This window comes from Chiloscyllium plagiosum, unplaced genomic scaffold (genome assembly GCF_037043375.1).
Source record: "Chiloscyllium plagiosum isolate Xiang-an unplaced genomic scaffold, Cpla_swu_hap1 HiC_scaffold_1, whole genome shotgun sequence".
NCBI classification, from domain to species: domain Eukaryota; kingdom Metazoa; phylum Chordata; class Chondrichthyes; order Orectolobiformes; family Hemiscylliidae; genus Chiloscyllium; species Chiloscyllium plagiosum.
This window is the reverse complement of record NW_028270139.1, coordinates 65,967,893-65,984,109: the sequence shown is the minus strand read 5'-3', so window position 1 is coordinate 65,984,109 and position 16,217 is coordinate 65,967,893. Positions and strand designations below refer to the sequence as shown.

The following is a 16,217-nucleotide window of genomic DNA, read 5'->3' as shown; positions in this document are numbered from 1 at the left end:
TAATTCCCAATAAAATTCTAGAAATATTCAGAAAATCTGACAGTAGCTGTGGAAAGAAAGCAAATTTAAAGCTTCAGGTCAATGTCTTTTTTTTGGAACCCAGATTATTAATGTAAAACTTATTGCATTTAAGAGTACCTGAAAGTGCATCTGAAATGCAATCACCTACAAGAATTATAGACTACAAACTAGAAAGTGGGATTAAGCTGGTGTGCACTTTACAACTGATATAGAATGGCTTATTTCTGCATCATGAATTCATCTGATTCCATCCAGTAAATATTTATTTAAAAATTGACATTATAATCAATCATTGACCAGAATTATAATCAAAATATAAATGTAATGTGCAAATCTTACTGTTATGAAGCCAAAGCCAGCCCTTTTAAGCATCATTCAACATTTCACAAAAACTGGCTGTAAAATACAAACAAATGTTAAAATCTTTATGTAAAAGATACCTGTTAAACCTCAGCTAGGTATTGGTTGCCACATTATAGGAGAGATGTGTTACATTGGAGATAATGCAGAAGCAATTTACAAGAATGGTTCTAGGAATGAGAATATTTTAGTTATGAGGAATGATTGAAATTGGGACCGTTCTCACTGGAGAGAAGAAGGCTGAGAGGAGATTTGACAGAGGTTTTCAAGATCATTAGTAGGGTCATTGATAAAGTAGATAGGGAGACACTGTTCCCATTTGTAAAGAAAGCACAGATTTAAAGTGATTTGCGAAAAAAGCAAGGGTGATGTGAGAAAACAACTAACATATATACTCGGTTAAATTTATGGAGTTGACTTTTACATGGATACTACTTTTGGCAGCTGCTATTCATGCCCATCAAAATTCATACCGTATCATTAGCAGAAGCCCAATTGATCTGTAAACGAATAAAAAAACAAATTATAAAAACCCAGACTGGGAGACCGGGAGTGGAGCGGAACAACCTGCAGACTGGAAGGCTAGAGCAGGACGTGACGGCCGGCACACTGACTCATAAATGTTGATCTGTTATCTGTGAAGAACTTTTACACGAGATACCTGGAAAACTTGAGGTTATTTGGCCAAAAATAGGGGGTGGACCTTTACATGAGATCGACTATTACTCAAGTATATATGGTATTCCACGTGAAGAGTAGTAAGGGTATGGATTGCACTGCCTGGAAATGTAGTGGTGGCAAGTTCAATTGAGAGATTCAAAAGGGATTAATTGAACGACTGACTGTTTGGATAGAAATGATGTGCAAGGGTATGGCGGGAAAGCAGGAGATTGGCATTAGGTCGTGACGCTTGTTTGAAGAGTCAGTGCAGGTGGATTGGGCTGCATGGTCTCCTTCTGAGTTACAACACTTCTGTCATTCTAAGATTCTGTAGTATCATGAGACCGCAGAATCAGAAGGAAATTCCCATGGTATTCTTTTGCAATTCCTCAAAACAGCTCAGCAATCAAACCTCTCGGTTGTAAGGTCCCAAATTAGAAATGAAAGAAAATAGAAGGATTTGTTTCCTCGTAAAGAATAATGAGCATAAAGAACGGAAATAGAAAAAAATATATTTCTTTGTGCTTTGGGCTGGCACGGTGGCTAAGTGGTTAGCACTGCTGCCTTACAGCACCAGGGACCCAGGTTTGATTCCAGCCTCAGGCGACTATCTGTGTGGAGTTTGCACATTCTCTCCGTGTCTGTGCGGGTTTCCTCTGGGTGCTCCGGTTTCCTCCCACAATCCAAAAATGTGCAGGTCAGGTGAATTGGATGTGCTAAATTGCACGTAGTGTTAGGTGCAGAGGGAAGTAGGTCTGGATGGGTTACTCTTCAGAGGGTCGTTGTGGACTTGTTGGGCCGAAGGGAATCTAATCCTTATGGTTCATTCAATGCGACTAGTCTATCTGCGATAACATTCACACAAAGCTGTGTTTATTAAATGTTTCCTACATCCAAATCCCCACAGAGTTCCTGATAATCTCTGTGAATTTGAAAGTGAAACATTGGAAAGAAAGGATACAGTATTTGTTAAAAAACATTAAAATATGTATCAACTCTTTTTAAATGTTAAGATCATTAGAAATAATAAGTGAGCATTTAGAAATGGATAGGTTAATCCAGGATAGCCAGCATAGATTTACTAAGTATAAGTCATGTTTCATGAGATAACTATTTAGCTTCATAAAAGGAATAATGTAGAAGTAGCACATATTCAGGAAGCATTGCTAAGGATCTCAGAATAGGTTTGTGAGAAAAATTCAAAGCATGACATAAAAGGAGTCACAGCTACGTGGACAAAAACAAGGTCACTGGTCCAGAAACAAAGTGATGAGGTAAACAAGTAAGGGGATTAGGTTCGTATTGGATCTACTTTTGACCCTGGTGTATGTAGGTTTTAGCTGTGGGTTTGTAATGTAAAGTGACGACAATAACATGGTTCAACTTCTGCACATGCAAAGATTAGCATGAAGGGCTGTCCTTCTCAGCCGCTCCCATTGCCTGAAGTGTGGTGACCCTCAGGTTAAATCTACAGCAGTTGTTTCTTTAAAATGAAACAGCAGCCCTACAATTTGAAAAGACAATGGTGACTTTACCTTTTCATGTAGATTATTCGGATCTTGATGTAGGAAACACAGTTCAAAATTTATTGATAGTACAGAAATACTTGACAATCAATGAGCAGAACTGTGTCGATTAGTTTGCAGAATGGGAAGATAAGTTGAAGATGTAATTTAATATGAATTATTGTGAAGGAAAAATGAAGAATGGAATGATACAGGCAATGAATAGTGCAGATTAACATAGAGTCATAGAGATGTACAGCATGAAAACAGATCCTTTGGTCTAACTCGTCCATATCGACCAGATATCTGAACCTAATCTAGCTGCCAGCACCTGGCCCATATCCCTCTAAACTCTTCGAATTCATATACCCATCCAGATGCCTTTTAAATGTTGTAACTGTACCAGCCTCCACCACTTCCTCTGGCAGCTCATCCCATACAGGCACCACCCTCTGCGAGAACAAGTTGCCCCTAAGGTCCCTTTTATATCGGTCCCCTCTCACCCTAAACCTATGCCCTCTAGTCCTGGATTCCCCGACCCCAGGGAAAAGACCTTGTCTATTTATCCTATCCATGCCCTTCATGATTTTAGAAACCTCTATAAGGTCACCCCTCAGCCTCTGACACTCCAGGGAAAACAGCCCCAACCTGTTCAGCCTCTATAGGTCATATCCTCCAATCCTGGCAACATCCTTGTAAATCTTTTCTGAACCCTTTCAAGTTTCACAATATCCTTTCAATAGGAAGGAGACCAGAATTGCATGCAATATTCCAACAGTGGCCTAACCAATGTCTCCCGATTCTTGCACTCAATGCTTTGACCAACAAAGGAAAGGATACCAAACAACAAATAAAAGCAGTGCTTCAAATTTATGAATCTTTGTCTGTGTAAGTGCAAGTAGATAAAGCCATTGAAAGGACTATTAAAATTTTGAGTTAAAAGGGTACAGAGTACAAAAGTAAAGAAGTAATAATATATTTGTACAAGTCATAAACTTGGCTGAGTTTGTTGCAACATATGCAATTTTGGGTGTTTAATAAATTATAGGGCATTAAAGTCTCAACGTATGTAGCTTTGAATTACCACAATGATTCCAAGAGTAGTACATTACTCTTATGACTTACAATAGTGGAGAAGAGCATATTTAATAGACATTTCTAACATTACAAAACTCCTTACCTCTGGTGAGTCAATGTAAAAGTAAGGAGAGAGATTAGGAGAATTGACTTTACCAGGGATTGTTAAAGTATGGGAAACATGCCCTTTCTGTCTTTTATCTCATTGTGTCTTCAATAAGGGACACACTAAGACAAAACAATTTCAACAATTTTTACTCATTCTTTCACGAAATGTGGATATTGTTGGCAATGTTTGTTGTACACCCCAAACTGCCCTTGAACTGAGTGATTTCCATTTCAGAGGCAGACAAGAGTCAACCACATGACTGAAGATTTGGAATCTTAACCTGTCAGCCCGACCAGGTAGGTGGTTAGGTTTCCTTCACCAAAGAATAATAGTGAAACAGATGGGTTTTGACACAAAACTGATGATAACTCCATGGCTGCCATTTCAGAAACTAGCTTTCAATTTCAGTGTTTGTCAATTGAACTTAAAGTCCACCAGCACCAGAGACCAATGTAGGAAAATAGGGAAGGGTTAATGTAAACAGAACATGGTGCAGGTTAGACTATGTGCAGTAGAACGTTAAATTATCTTTTATAGAGTAGAAGATGAGAGACTGGCCAGACAACCATTGGAATAGTTGAGTCTGGAGGTTAACATAAACATAGATTAAGCTATGGAGTTTAATTTGACACCAAATTTAGCCTGATTAAACTGAAGTGGGTATACATTCCACTGTTAAATTCTGTTCTATTTAGCCCCAGTTGTTGCTAAAAGAAAGTACCATATCTGTCACAAAAACAACATCATGTCAGCACACCAAACAAATGTGATTTGCAAACAAAAAATATCACATGATTCTTACACAATTTGGGATAGAAATTCAGACTGCATGCTCATTAGCCTGTGAGTTTCCACCCATTACGGTTAGTGGGTATACCGCAGTTTGGTGAGTGCAAAATTAGTATTTTATCCTTCTTCAGCCACCATTACAATCTGTATTGTACAATTGACAATATTACTTTAAATAATATAGTGACTATACAGTTATCTAAAATAATGGATATGGTTATCATATAACTTTATATTTAATACATTTATTATAATTTACCCAACTTACAATTTCTGAACAAAACATCCACAAGATTGTTATCAGGTCCACATTGGAAATTATTGAAAGTTGATGCCTCATCAAATATTAGTTTGCTCAAGAATGAGCTCAAATTTTAGGTTTCTTAGGATCAACACAAAGTAATTTTGGCTGTACACTTATGCAAATAGTTGCTATACTTTAGATACGAAACCACTTAAGTTGCATGAGGTTGTATTTCACAGCTTCAGTTTCACTATGGCTGAATGATGAAATATGACAGCTGCAGTCTGAAGAACCTGGTGAAACATGAACTAGAGGTTTTGCTAGAATGCCCCAAGTGCTTCACAGAATTATGATCGGGGGGACAGAGTGGGGTAATGTTAATGTTGCTGGACTAGTATCCAGAGGCAGTGGCCAATTCTCTTGAATGAATTCAAGTAATAAACCTGCTGTTAAAAAAAAGTGTGCAAACATCCTTTAGGGAAGGAAATCCGCTGTCCTTATTTGGTTGGCCTATAATTGATACCAAAGTCAGCGTAATGGAGATAACTCTTAACCTCCCTCTGAAATGGCCAACTAGCCTTTTAGTTCCTGGGTAACAAATGCTACATTTACCACTGAAGTAAACATTCCAGGAAAGAGTAAAAAGAACTTGGACAAACATTGACACTGAGCGTAAGAAGGAGACATTAGAATATGTCACCAAAAGTTTGGTTGAAGGGGTCAAACATTTCAAGGATATTCCTAAAGTAGCAGAGTACTATGAAGAAATTGAATTATTTCAGTTGGCAACTCCAGTGTTTAGGGACTAGATATTTGAAAACACAGTTATTGAAGGTGAGAACATGTAATCTGTGCAGGTGAATCTTCTGCCAGCCAGAATTATTGTAAAATCACAACTGACTCAAATGCTAAACAAAAATCTTTTCCATGTAGCATCAATTATCAATGAACATTCCTTCAATCAGTAAATTCCAGGAGACTTAACAACTAAAATAAAAACAGAAAGTGCTGGAGAAACTCAGCAAGTCTGACAGCATCTGTCGAGAGAAAGATAGTGTCAATGTTTCGAGTTCATTCTGACCCTTTTTCAGAACACGTAGCTGAACTGGGAAATATCTTGCCAACAATCCGGGTGCTCCGGTTTCCTCCCACAGAACAAAGATGTGCAGGTTAGGTGAATTGGTCATGCTAAATTGCCCATAGTGTTATGTGCACTAGTCAGAGGGATATGGGTCTGGGTGGGTTACTCTTCAGAGGGTCGGTGTGGACTTGTTGGGCTGAAGGGCCTGTTTCCACACTGTAGGGAATCTAATCTAATCAAATCAAATTACTGAGACTAGTTTTTAATTCCATATTTATTCATACTGGGAAATATCATCCTCTGACACCTTCTCACATCTCCTGAAAAAGAGTGTTCACATGTGGAATTTGGGTGATGTCAACATCAAGGTATACCTAAGTGAAACTCAGCTAATGGGACATTTACTATCCTCACTCATAAATAATGCTGCCAAGAGTTAAAAGCCCATCAAATTTGAGAATTTGAATTCAGTTTAAATCTGGAAAGAAAAAGCTATTAATAGGAAAATAATCAAAATCTATCATGCTATCATAACAACCCATCTGTTTTTGGAAGTTTGAAACAACTGAGTGACTTCAAAGGACAGTTAGCTATGTTAGTGTGGTTCCAGGGATCAGGTTAGACAAGGATAGCAGCCTTTTATTCCTAAAGGGTATTAATTAATTAGATTTTTTACGTAATTCAACAGCTTTATCATCATTTTTACTTTTTATTTCTAGGTTTTAAAAATGAATTCAAATTAACATGTTAAAATTTAAGTTCTTGTTCTCTGGAATGTTAGACTGGGAATTTAACCATAACATTACCTTACTACTTACATTATTATGTTAATACAGAATGATTGATTATTGGCATAAAAAGTAAACAAACTTAAAAGTATACCAAACAAACTTACTTACATATTAGTGACAAGTTACTGAAGAGCAGTCATGAAAGAAAACATAATTATTCTTCCTATATAAAATCCTAACGGACCGCAGATGCTGTAAATCAGAAACAAAAACAGAAATTGCTGGAAAAGCAGGTCTGGCAGCATCCATGGAGAGAAATCAGAGTTAATGTTTCGGGGGTGGCTCACTTGACCAGAACCGTTAACAATAATTATTCTTCCATTTAGTACTAAATCAAAATTAAACTCCACCATTTCTGCTCGTGCTCAGTTATTATAATGATCTACGGGACAGTTTTACACAGTCACTGAGATATATAGCATGGAAACAGACCCTTCGGTTCAACTCGTCTATACCAACCAGTTAACCTAAATTAATCTAGTCCCATTTGCCAGCATTTGGCCCATACCCCTCTCAACCCTTACTATTCATAAACCTATCCAAATGCCTAATAAATGTTGTTATTGTACCAGCTCCCACCACCTCAGGCAGCTTATTCCATATACGCAGCACCCTCTGCATGAAAAAGTTGTCCCTCAGGTCCCTTTTAAATCTTTCCCCTCTCATCTTAAACCAAAGCCCTCTAGTTTTAGACTCTTCTACCCTGGAAAAAAAGATCCGGTCTATTCACTCTATCCATGCCCCTCATGACCTCTATAAGGTCACCCCTCAGCCTCTGACAGTCCAGGAAAAATAGCCCCAATCTATTCAGCCCTATTGCTCAAACACTCCAACCCCAGCAACATGCTTATAAATATTTTCTGCACCCTTTCAAGTTTAACAACATCGTTCCTGTAGCAGGGAGACCAGAATTGGATGCAATATTCCAAAAGTGGCCTAACTAATGTCCTGTACAGCCACAACATGACATCCCAACTCCTGTACTTAATGCACTGACCAATATTTCAATGTTTATCTGGGGTCGTTCCACTTACGGATCTTGAAATGGCATAGACATGAGTTATTCAGAAACCAAATATTCCAAAAGGTTACATGATAGCATTCTCCAGACGTTTTGTCTGGAACAAGTTAACTTTGCCAAATGAACCCTATTCAGTGTGTTAACTGATCCCAACCACATCAACAGATGAAGCATTTAGCTGAAACACCACTGGCCTAGAATGTGGATCTGTTTGTTTGGGGCAGAGAATTGGGTGTCAAAGAAAATATAAAATGACCTAGGATGCCTTCGGCCCATTACTAATCCTGAGATTCCTGCAGTGAAGTGCCACATTTGGTTTGGACGAGGACAATAGCATTCTCAGAGGATCATGTAGATAGCTAACACTCATTGTGTCCATTCACGTGGAAAGAATAATTACTGACCAGAGGTGGTTGATGCTTATGGGAACTATCTTCTAGCATAAAACAAGTTTCCATAGAGGGATATAAGAAGAAAGAAAAATGTCAGAAAATGCAGAACTGAAGAAAATTAACATTTACTTCTGTTTTCGAACTTAAATGTAAAAGTTGAAGAAATAAAATAAACCAGGAGCATAGGTTTAAGCTTAGAGGTAGAAGGCTAAGAGGGTTTTAAGGAGATTCTTTTTCTCTCAGAGGGTGGTGGGAGTTTCGAACTCAGTGCCTGAAAAGCTGGTTAGTTTACATACTTTTGTCACATTTAAACAGTGTTTAGATTTTAACTTGTGTTGCCATAGCCTCCAAGGCGATGGGTCAAAAGCTGGAAAATAGGATTAGAGTAGTCAGAGATTTAGTTGACCGCCGACACGATAGACCAAACAGCCTCTTGCTGTGCTTGTAAACATGTATGAGTCTGAGTAAAATTATATCATTTTGATATCACACTTACATTCTAAGGTCATGCATGAACAAAATGAAAATGTTATCCTTACCAACAATTATGAGGTCCCCCTCATTTATTATTGGTTTGAAGCACTTCCAGAAGGATCTCAGAATCAAGGTTTACAGAAAATGGAGGCCTCGGACAAGATAGCTGTCTCACAGCTGTTTCCTTCAGTTATCATGGAGGAAACTCATTCCTTGACAAACATCAATGAGCCTGCAACATTTTTTTTCTTTTGTTCACCCTTAAATCTCAATCACTTGATACATTTTGGTCCTATAATTCTTTTGGCTGTATGGAACAAGTATTTATTTTAGACAGTACACAGTATAGCAATGAGTGCCACCCACGTTTTTGCCTGTGTGCAGCCCATGGAATTTTATACGTAACAAACCACCGCCACAGTACAATCATGTCCCTGACAAATAGGGGTAAACACATGTAATGTATTTTCTGCACCCAATTAATTTTCCTCAAAAAGTTTTTGAAGTTAATTTCTTTCTCATTGATGCCTTCCTATAGCACTGGCTACTCTAAGTATCAAGTAATATAACAGATGTTTATTGCTGAATTTTTAAAACTGCACCAAAAAAATTTGTAATTTTTCTTTTCAATTACTGTTTTGCTTGTGCGACCTTTTCTTGGTCTCGGTTCTAAATAAAACTGGGGTTTGGAATTCAGTGCGAGTTCTCACTACACTCTCTAATAGGGTTTCCAACTTAATTAATTGTTTTAAAATCTCTTTAAACATCCCAGCTGCAAGTTAAAACTGTTGTGCATAGTTACATTTGCTTTATTGCTTCGCAATTCAATCTTCTCACCTAGAAGTTAATTGATTTCTAGTCAACCTGTCCAATGCGGTCTAATTTGTTTACAGAACATCACCCCGATTGTGAAAGGCCTATTGCCCGAATGCTTTACTGCACAATTTACACCCAAGTGCCCATTTTCAAGTTTTCCTTTAAAGACTGAGCGCGCAGAAATCAAAAACGATATATTATTTGCAATCATATCTGAACTGCCAAATACATTTATTGCAGTATTTTATAGACCTAAGTATTCAAAGTTGATTGAAATCATTACGGCAACAATTCTGCCTCCTTTCCACACAATATCTCTCGAAACGCTGCATGAAATATCTTTTTCTCTGAAGGGTAACTGGACTGACTCTCTCCACAGATGCCGCCAGACCTGCTGAAATTCTCCAGCAATTTCTCTTCTTAGACTACTTCAACAAAATTACCAACACAGCAATAAATACAACACTTTTGCAAACAAAAATATCTGGGATGTTACCAAGTCCAGCCCGCACTTTCATTTACAATATCAGACCCGTGCTCACTCATGTTGAAAGATTTTTTTAGGTCCTTTCTCCCTGTCGCCCATTATAATTATTTAGGTAGCTTTTGTGCACAGTACATTAGAAACATTTTGTCTTAGATGTACTTGGAGACTGCCACACATTGTAGCGATACCTTCCACTTACTACTGTACATTATTGCTGGTGGTCACATTGTTATCACATTTTTGTCCCCTTTCCTAAGGATCATTATAGTTCATAAGTACGTTAATTTCCTTACCACGGTTTAATTTTCTGCTAAATTCGGCAAAAAGATTCCTTTGGTTATTTTGCCTCCGCTGCTGATATTTTAATGTGTTTATTGATCACATTTTGATTTTTAAAAAGTGTGAAAACCTGTGCCCTTCCTGTGATTAAATGCAACGAAAATCATAAATGGCCGCCTTTAAAGAACGAGGGGAGTCTATACTAAGGGATAATCCATTTTCAGAGCCAAGAGAAACTTCTTGATTTTGGATTTAAATCTCCCTTGAAATGTACATTGTGCGAATTAATAGCTCGGAGCGAGGAGAGCGACAAAGCTCTCTTTAAACTGATTGAAACTCTCAAGCTCATTGTTCGACAATTTAACAAACACTTCCTCACATCTGAACCTAAACAAAAATAAAGTTCACTTTATAACAGTTTTGATTTTGAATTATTCGAGGAAGCTTTTCATTGAGATTTTCTTGATGTCTTTTTGCTTGAGCGTTTTACTAAATGGGTTAAATGTTTCTGAGGAAACCAGTCAATATTTAAAAGCCGCGAATACGGACAGTTACAATGCCTCGGTTATTATTTTCTTTAAGAAAGCCCAGTGATTTTGTTTTAATGGGTTGCATGCACCAACCTACCTCAGCTTCGCCCGCCTTCCTCGGCTCCGTCGGATTGACACAGAACTGCGCCGCTTCCAAATCCCATAAACTGAATCCTCTCAAACCGCCACTAGCTGCTCGCAAATTCAGCTTGCCCTTTTGTTTACAGACACGAAGTATCCATCTGTCACACCGAACAGAATCTTCTTCAATTTGAGCAGTGGTTCTCAACGCTCACCAACACGTCCTCAACAACAGTTGGGCCAACAGTGGGTCGTTTCAGAGACTGGAGCTCAGTTAGCTACAAACCTCCACTGAGGACATCCTGTACCACAGAAGTATCAAATCAAAAGAGTTGTAGGTTGTAATTTCACCTAGTGTACCCGCTTGTGGTTTCTGTGTCGCAGCAACCCTAAAGGACAACAAAACTGCAGAGGTGGTTGTGATCCTGATTCATAAAGCTGCAGAATCCCACTAGAAGAATCATGTCTCACTGTTTTGATTTGGCCCCTAATGGAATAATAACTTTAACATAGCATTAGAGCAGGTTAGGAAATGCTCACTGATTTCTGCCCATTCACATTCACAGCCTTGAAAATGTAATGATGATCAGTACGCTTGCATCAAGCTTTCTGACTTTAAACCTTTTCCTCAACGTGTTTTTGCACGTTTGAATGTCACATGGAAGCAGGGAACAGACCTCATGTTGTGCAGTGGCAGTATCCCTACCTCTTGAACCTCTGGTTTCAAGTCCTAACTGCTACAGAAGTGTGAAATAACAGCTCTCAACAGGGTGATTAGATGCTACCTAAAATTATAGCACAGAAACAAAGTAATTTGGCCTGACACATCATATCAGTGTCTATGTCCCACAGAGTCATTCTGTTTTATCAAAGCCTATTCATGTAGGGTCCTTTCTCCCTGATTTGTTTATCTGGATTCCCCGTCAGTCAGTGTTCCCCAACAGTTTTCCCATTGTGATCCCAGAGCTGTGACAGTATGGGTAGGGGAAAGGATTAGATCAGGGGAGAAAAACGTCCCTGTTTAATTCTCTAAGTTTTTAAGTAAAATGCACCTACTTTTCCACTGGGCCACCTCATTGTTAAAATAGGCTGCATTTGTCAACTGTAACCTGTTTGTCTGGCTATTGTGGGTCATCAGTATGACTGATCAATAGTATTTTAGCCTGTTGGAAAGATATTTGTAACGATACTTGGTCTTTTTTAAAAAAGAAAATGTTTAATTAGCAAGCACGAACATTCAAGGCTATATCTCACAGAGTTTGGGAAGTCCTGCCTTAAACACATCTGTGTTATTTGCCTTAGAATTCCCATAAGTGTGGAAGCAGGCCATTCAGTCCATACCAACCCCCCCCCCCCCAACCCAAAGAATCCCACCCTATCCCTATAATTCTACATTTCCCCTTAGCTAAATCATCTAACCTGCACACTATGGGCAATTTACCACAGCCAATCTACCAAATCTGTATATCTTTGGACTGTGGGAGGAAATTGGAGCACCTAGAGGAAACCCAGGCAGACATGGGGAGAATGTGCAAATTCCACACAGACAGTTGCCTGAGGGTGGAATTGAACCCAAGTCCCTGGTCCTGTGAGGTAGCAGTGCTAATCACTGTGCTACCATGTGACTTTAACTACTCCTGAAGGGTCCTCCATTTTAGGCTCTTTCCAGGAAATTTTGCATTCAATTTATTAGAAATATCCCATATTCATGACCAAAAAGACAAAGAACAGCAGATGCTGGAAATCTGAAACAAAAACAAAAGTTGCTGAAGAAACTCAGCAGGTCTGGCAGCGTCTGTGAAGAGAGAAACAGTGTTAATGTTCTGGGTCCAGTGACCCTTCTTCAGAAAAAAAGGGTCTGAACTGTTCTGAAGAAGGTTCATTGGAGCCAAAATGTTGACTCTGCTTTCTCTCCACAGATGCTGCCAGAACTACTGAATTTCTCTGGCAATTTCTGTTTTGTTCCATATTTATGAGCCTTAGTTTTGGATTTCTCCATAAGTTGAAATTGTGAGAGGGTCTAACAGTGATAAATACTGAAAAGCTGTTTATACTCGCTGCAGAATCTGGAGCTAGGTGACATAGTCTGAGGATAAGGGTTTAACAATTTCCAATGAAAGAAAAGATGATGTTTCTTCACTCAGAGGATTGTGCTTTGAAATTCTCTACCTTTAAATATATACAATGTTGATATTGATGTTGGTGATCTCAGGGAGTTAAGGGATAATGAATCAGATAGCAAAGTTAAGTTAACGCACAAGATCAACCATGATAGTATTAGATGGCAGAGTGGGTTTCAAGGGTCATACAGTCTTCTGCTGCCCCCATTTCTTATAAACAATACTTCTACATTCACCATATCTATCATGTTCAAATCCTTAAAAGCTATGTCACCCCTTAGCCCTGTGTTTGCTTGAGACAAAATCTCCATTGTGTTCAGTCTTCAAGGCAGAATGCATCTGAGTGTGACACTGAGCAACAGCCAAACTATAAGAGAAATTGTCCAATGGCTGGAGTCAAATTTGGAACAAAGGAATATGATTGTGGCTGTAGGAAGCCAATAATTACAATCGTGGTGAGGAAGTTAAAATGCCACAGAGGGGTCAGTTCCATGCTTTACTTCTCTTTCAGGACACATTGGGGACTCAAAGTTTAAACATTCCACTACCAAAGGACTAACTGCAGTATCAACTGAAAGCCTGTCCTCTTACAATACAGACAGAATGTCTCAGTGGGGGGAGGCTAACTGTATCTTAGAAATGGAGCCTAGTGGAGCCACACATGCGGATTCCCCTGTATCCTCTTACAATACAGACAGAATGTCTCAGTAGGGGGGAGGCTGACTGTATTTTAGAAATGGAGCCTAGTGGAGCCACACATGCAGATTCCCCTGTAGCCTCAGACAGAGGTATTTGCCCTTTCCAGACAAGACTGATAGCCTTGGCCACAACCTTATTAAACTGCCTCCGCTCCCATTGTCTTACTTCCTCTCCATATTAGCATAGGTATGTGAATCCCCCATTTACAGCAGGCAAAACCCTTCTGCCTTAATCTCTTCCCATCAACACATAATCATGAATAATATGATAATCATTTTCTGTAATCTATTCACATGTTATCACAGGATATCAACATTCATCAGGCTATGTAAATTCATAATTACCAACATTAAACTATACTGTCTCTGTGCGTAGGGCAGAGATTTGTGAAGAAGCAGGCACACGGCTACTTGGGGACATTTTGAATCTCTCGCCGGCTGTCCGAAAATAAAACTACTGCTGTTGTACAGAAAACTTGTGTTGTCTGGATTTGTGAAACAAAGCAGACATCAACAGTGGGATATTATTAGTTTGAAGAAGTATCCTCAGCTCATCCATCTCTAATTCATCGTAATCTTCACTCTTTCATACTGTCAGGAATACAGTTTCTCAACAACCAATCTATAGTGTCAAAATCCATTTCCAACTCCTGTGATAATGAAGCAGTATATACCAGCTCAGCTGTCATAGCATTCAGAATTGGGCTAATGAGGGGCATATGACATGCATACCAGATAGTTGCCAACAATTACCATATAAATAAGTGAAAGTGTAACCATCTCCATTTGGTCTTCAATAGCACCATTGTTCCCTCCATGTATGTCTTGGAGTCATGACTGTCTATGAACTTAAATCAACTAGCCCTTATTGAAACCATGACTACAAGACATGAAATATTCTGCAAATAAGAACTAGTTTCCTGACACATCAAAGCTTCTCTAGCAGCTGCAACAACTACTTGTATTTAAATTCTGGATTAGTGGTGCTGGAAGAGCACAGCAGTTCAGGCAGCATGATTTCGCTGCTCCTTGGATGCTGCCTGAACTGTTGTGATCTTCCAGCACCACTAATCCAGAATCTAGCTTCCAGCATCTGCAGTCATTGTTTTTACCTACTTGTATTTAAATGACAGCTGTAAAACATTTAGCTAACATGCTGCATAGAGGCATTATCAAATAAAATCTATTATGCTGAAGTTCAGAATGAGGTAGAATACTCACTTGAACAATGAAGCCACGTAAACACATGAGAAGCTCAACAAAATTCAGACAAACTAATTCAATTCATTGGCAACCCTGTCACCATGCTCAATATTTACACTATCATCATTCACACTCATCACAATTTTGTTGGATATTTGCACTGTTTCCCATCACAGTTGATTAGATGGACAAATAATGGTACAGGATATAATTTATGGACATGATTTAAGGCCCACATGAGACTCTCAACCTGGAACTTTCACAGCTGAGGAACTTAGTTGCTGCAGTATAGAAATTGTTCTCAGTTTGCCTTCAGTGTGAGAGATAGACCAAATTACTTGTGCAAGTAAATTAAATATTTTCCGTTTTAAAAAGGCTAAGTATCCTTGTAGATCATTCCAGCAGGCAAAGAAACCCTTGATAAGATATGTTAATAACCCACAAGTCAAATAGTCTGCAAATGACAGACTCAGAGGAAACTCCTTGATTAAATCTCATGAGTGGTCCATCTTCCATATCAGTTAGATTTAAAATAATATATGAACAAGATAAGACACAAATAAAATAGTATAAGAAATTCCAAATGCCAAAGTGGAGACCCAGGGTCCTGATGTCAGCTATCTTCTGAGTAGAGTTAATAGAAGATAGCAGTATTTTTAATATATTAAGTGCTGTAACTCATAGTTTGCTAGTGAGTCAGCTTGTTAATTATGTGACTGCTGTGTGGTCAGAGCAAGATGTAGAATCAGTTTGGATAGAGATAAGAAATAGGAAAGGAACAAGGTCACTTTGTGGGAATGGTTTTTAGGCAGCAAGGACTCCTAAATCCCTCGGTGCTGTAGCTTCCTGGTTAAATAATATTAAGCTACTCTATTCTTCCTGCCAAAATGTATAACCTCATATTTTCCCACATTAAAGGCGACCTTCCAAGTTTTCACCCATTCATTTATTGATATTCCTCTGCAGATTCTTTGTGTCCTCCTACTTGCCTTTCCACCTATTTTTGTATCATCTACAAACTTGGTGATAAAACATTCACTTTCCTCAGCCAAGACATATTTATTAGTTCAACACAGACGGATTTGGTAGACGTTGTGCATAATCACAAAAAGCTAATATTCAAGTTCAGCATGTAATAAGGAAGGCAAATGAAATGTTGGCCGTTATTTCAAAGGGATTGGAGTATAAAAATAAGGATGAGGGTCTTGCTAAAACTGTACAACACATTAGTTACACCACACTTGAAATAACATCAATGTATTTGTCCCCATATTGAAGAAAATATATACTGACATTGGAGGCAGTATAGAGAATGTTCACAAGGTTGAGATTGGATGTGGAGAGATAATCTTATGAGGAGAGGTTGAGAAGGTTGGGTATGTACTCATTGGAATTTAGAAAACTGAGAAGCACCCTTATTGAAGCATACTAGATTCTTAGTGGACTTGACAGGGTAAATGCATAAAGGTTATTTCATCT

The 16,217-nt window shown here is 38.5% G+C and overlaps 1 protein-coding gene across 2 annotated transcripts in view; it reads right to left on the bottom strand.

Moving 5' to 3' along the window:
- The window catches only part of rhoh (ras homolog family member H), a 28,853-nt gene extending 17,643 nt beyond the window's left edge, over positions 1–11,210 (bottom strand). Inside the window, exon 1 of one of the 2 annotated variants that reach the window (XM_043692648.2) lies at positions 10,734–11,210. The gene's annotated coding sequence lies outside the window, so the exon portion shown is untranslated. Of the gene's footprint in view, positions 1–8,589; positions 8,737–10,733 lie in introns of those variants that run through there. The other variant, XM_043692658.2, reaches the window with a different exon arrangement.
- Positions 11,211–16,217: the final 5,007 nt, after the last annotated feature.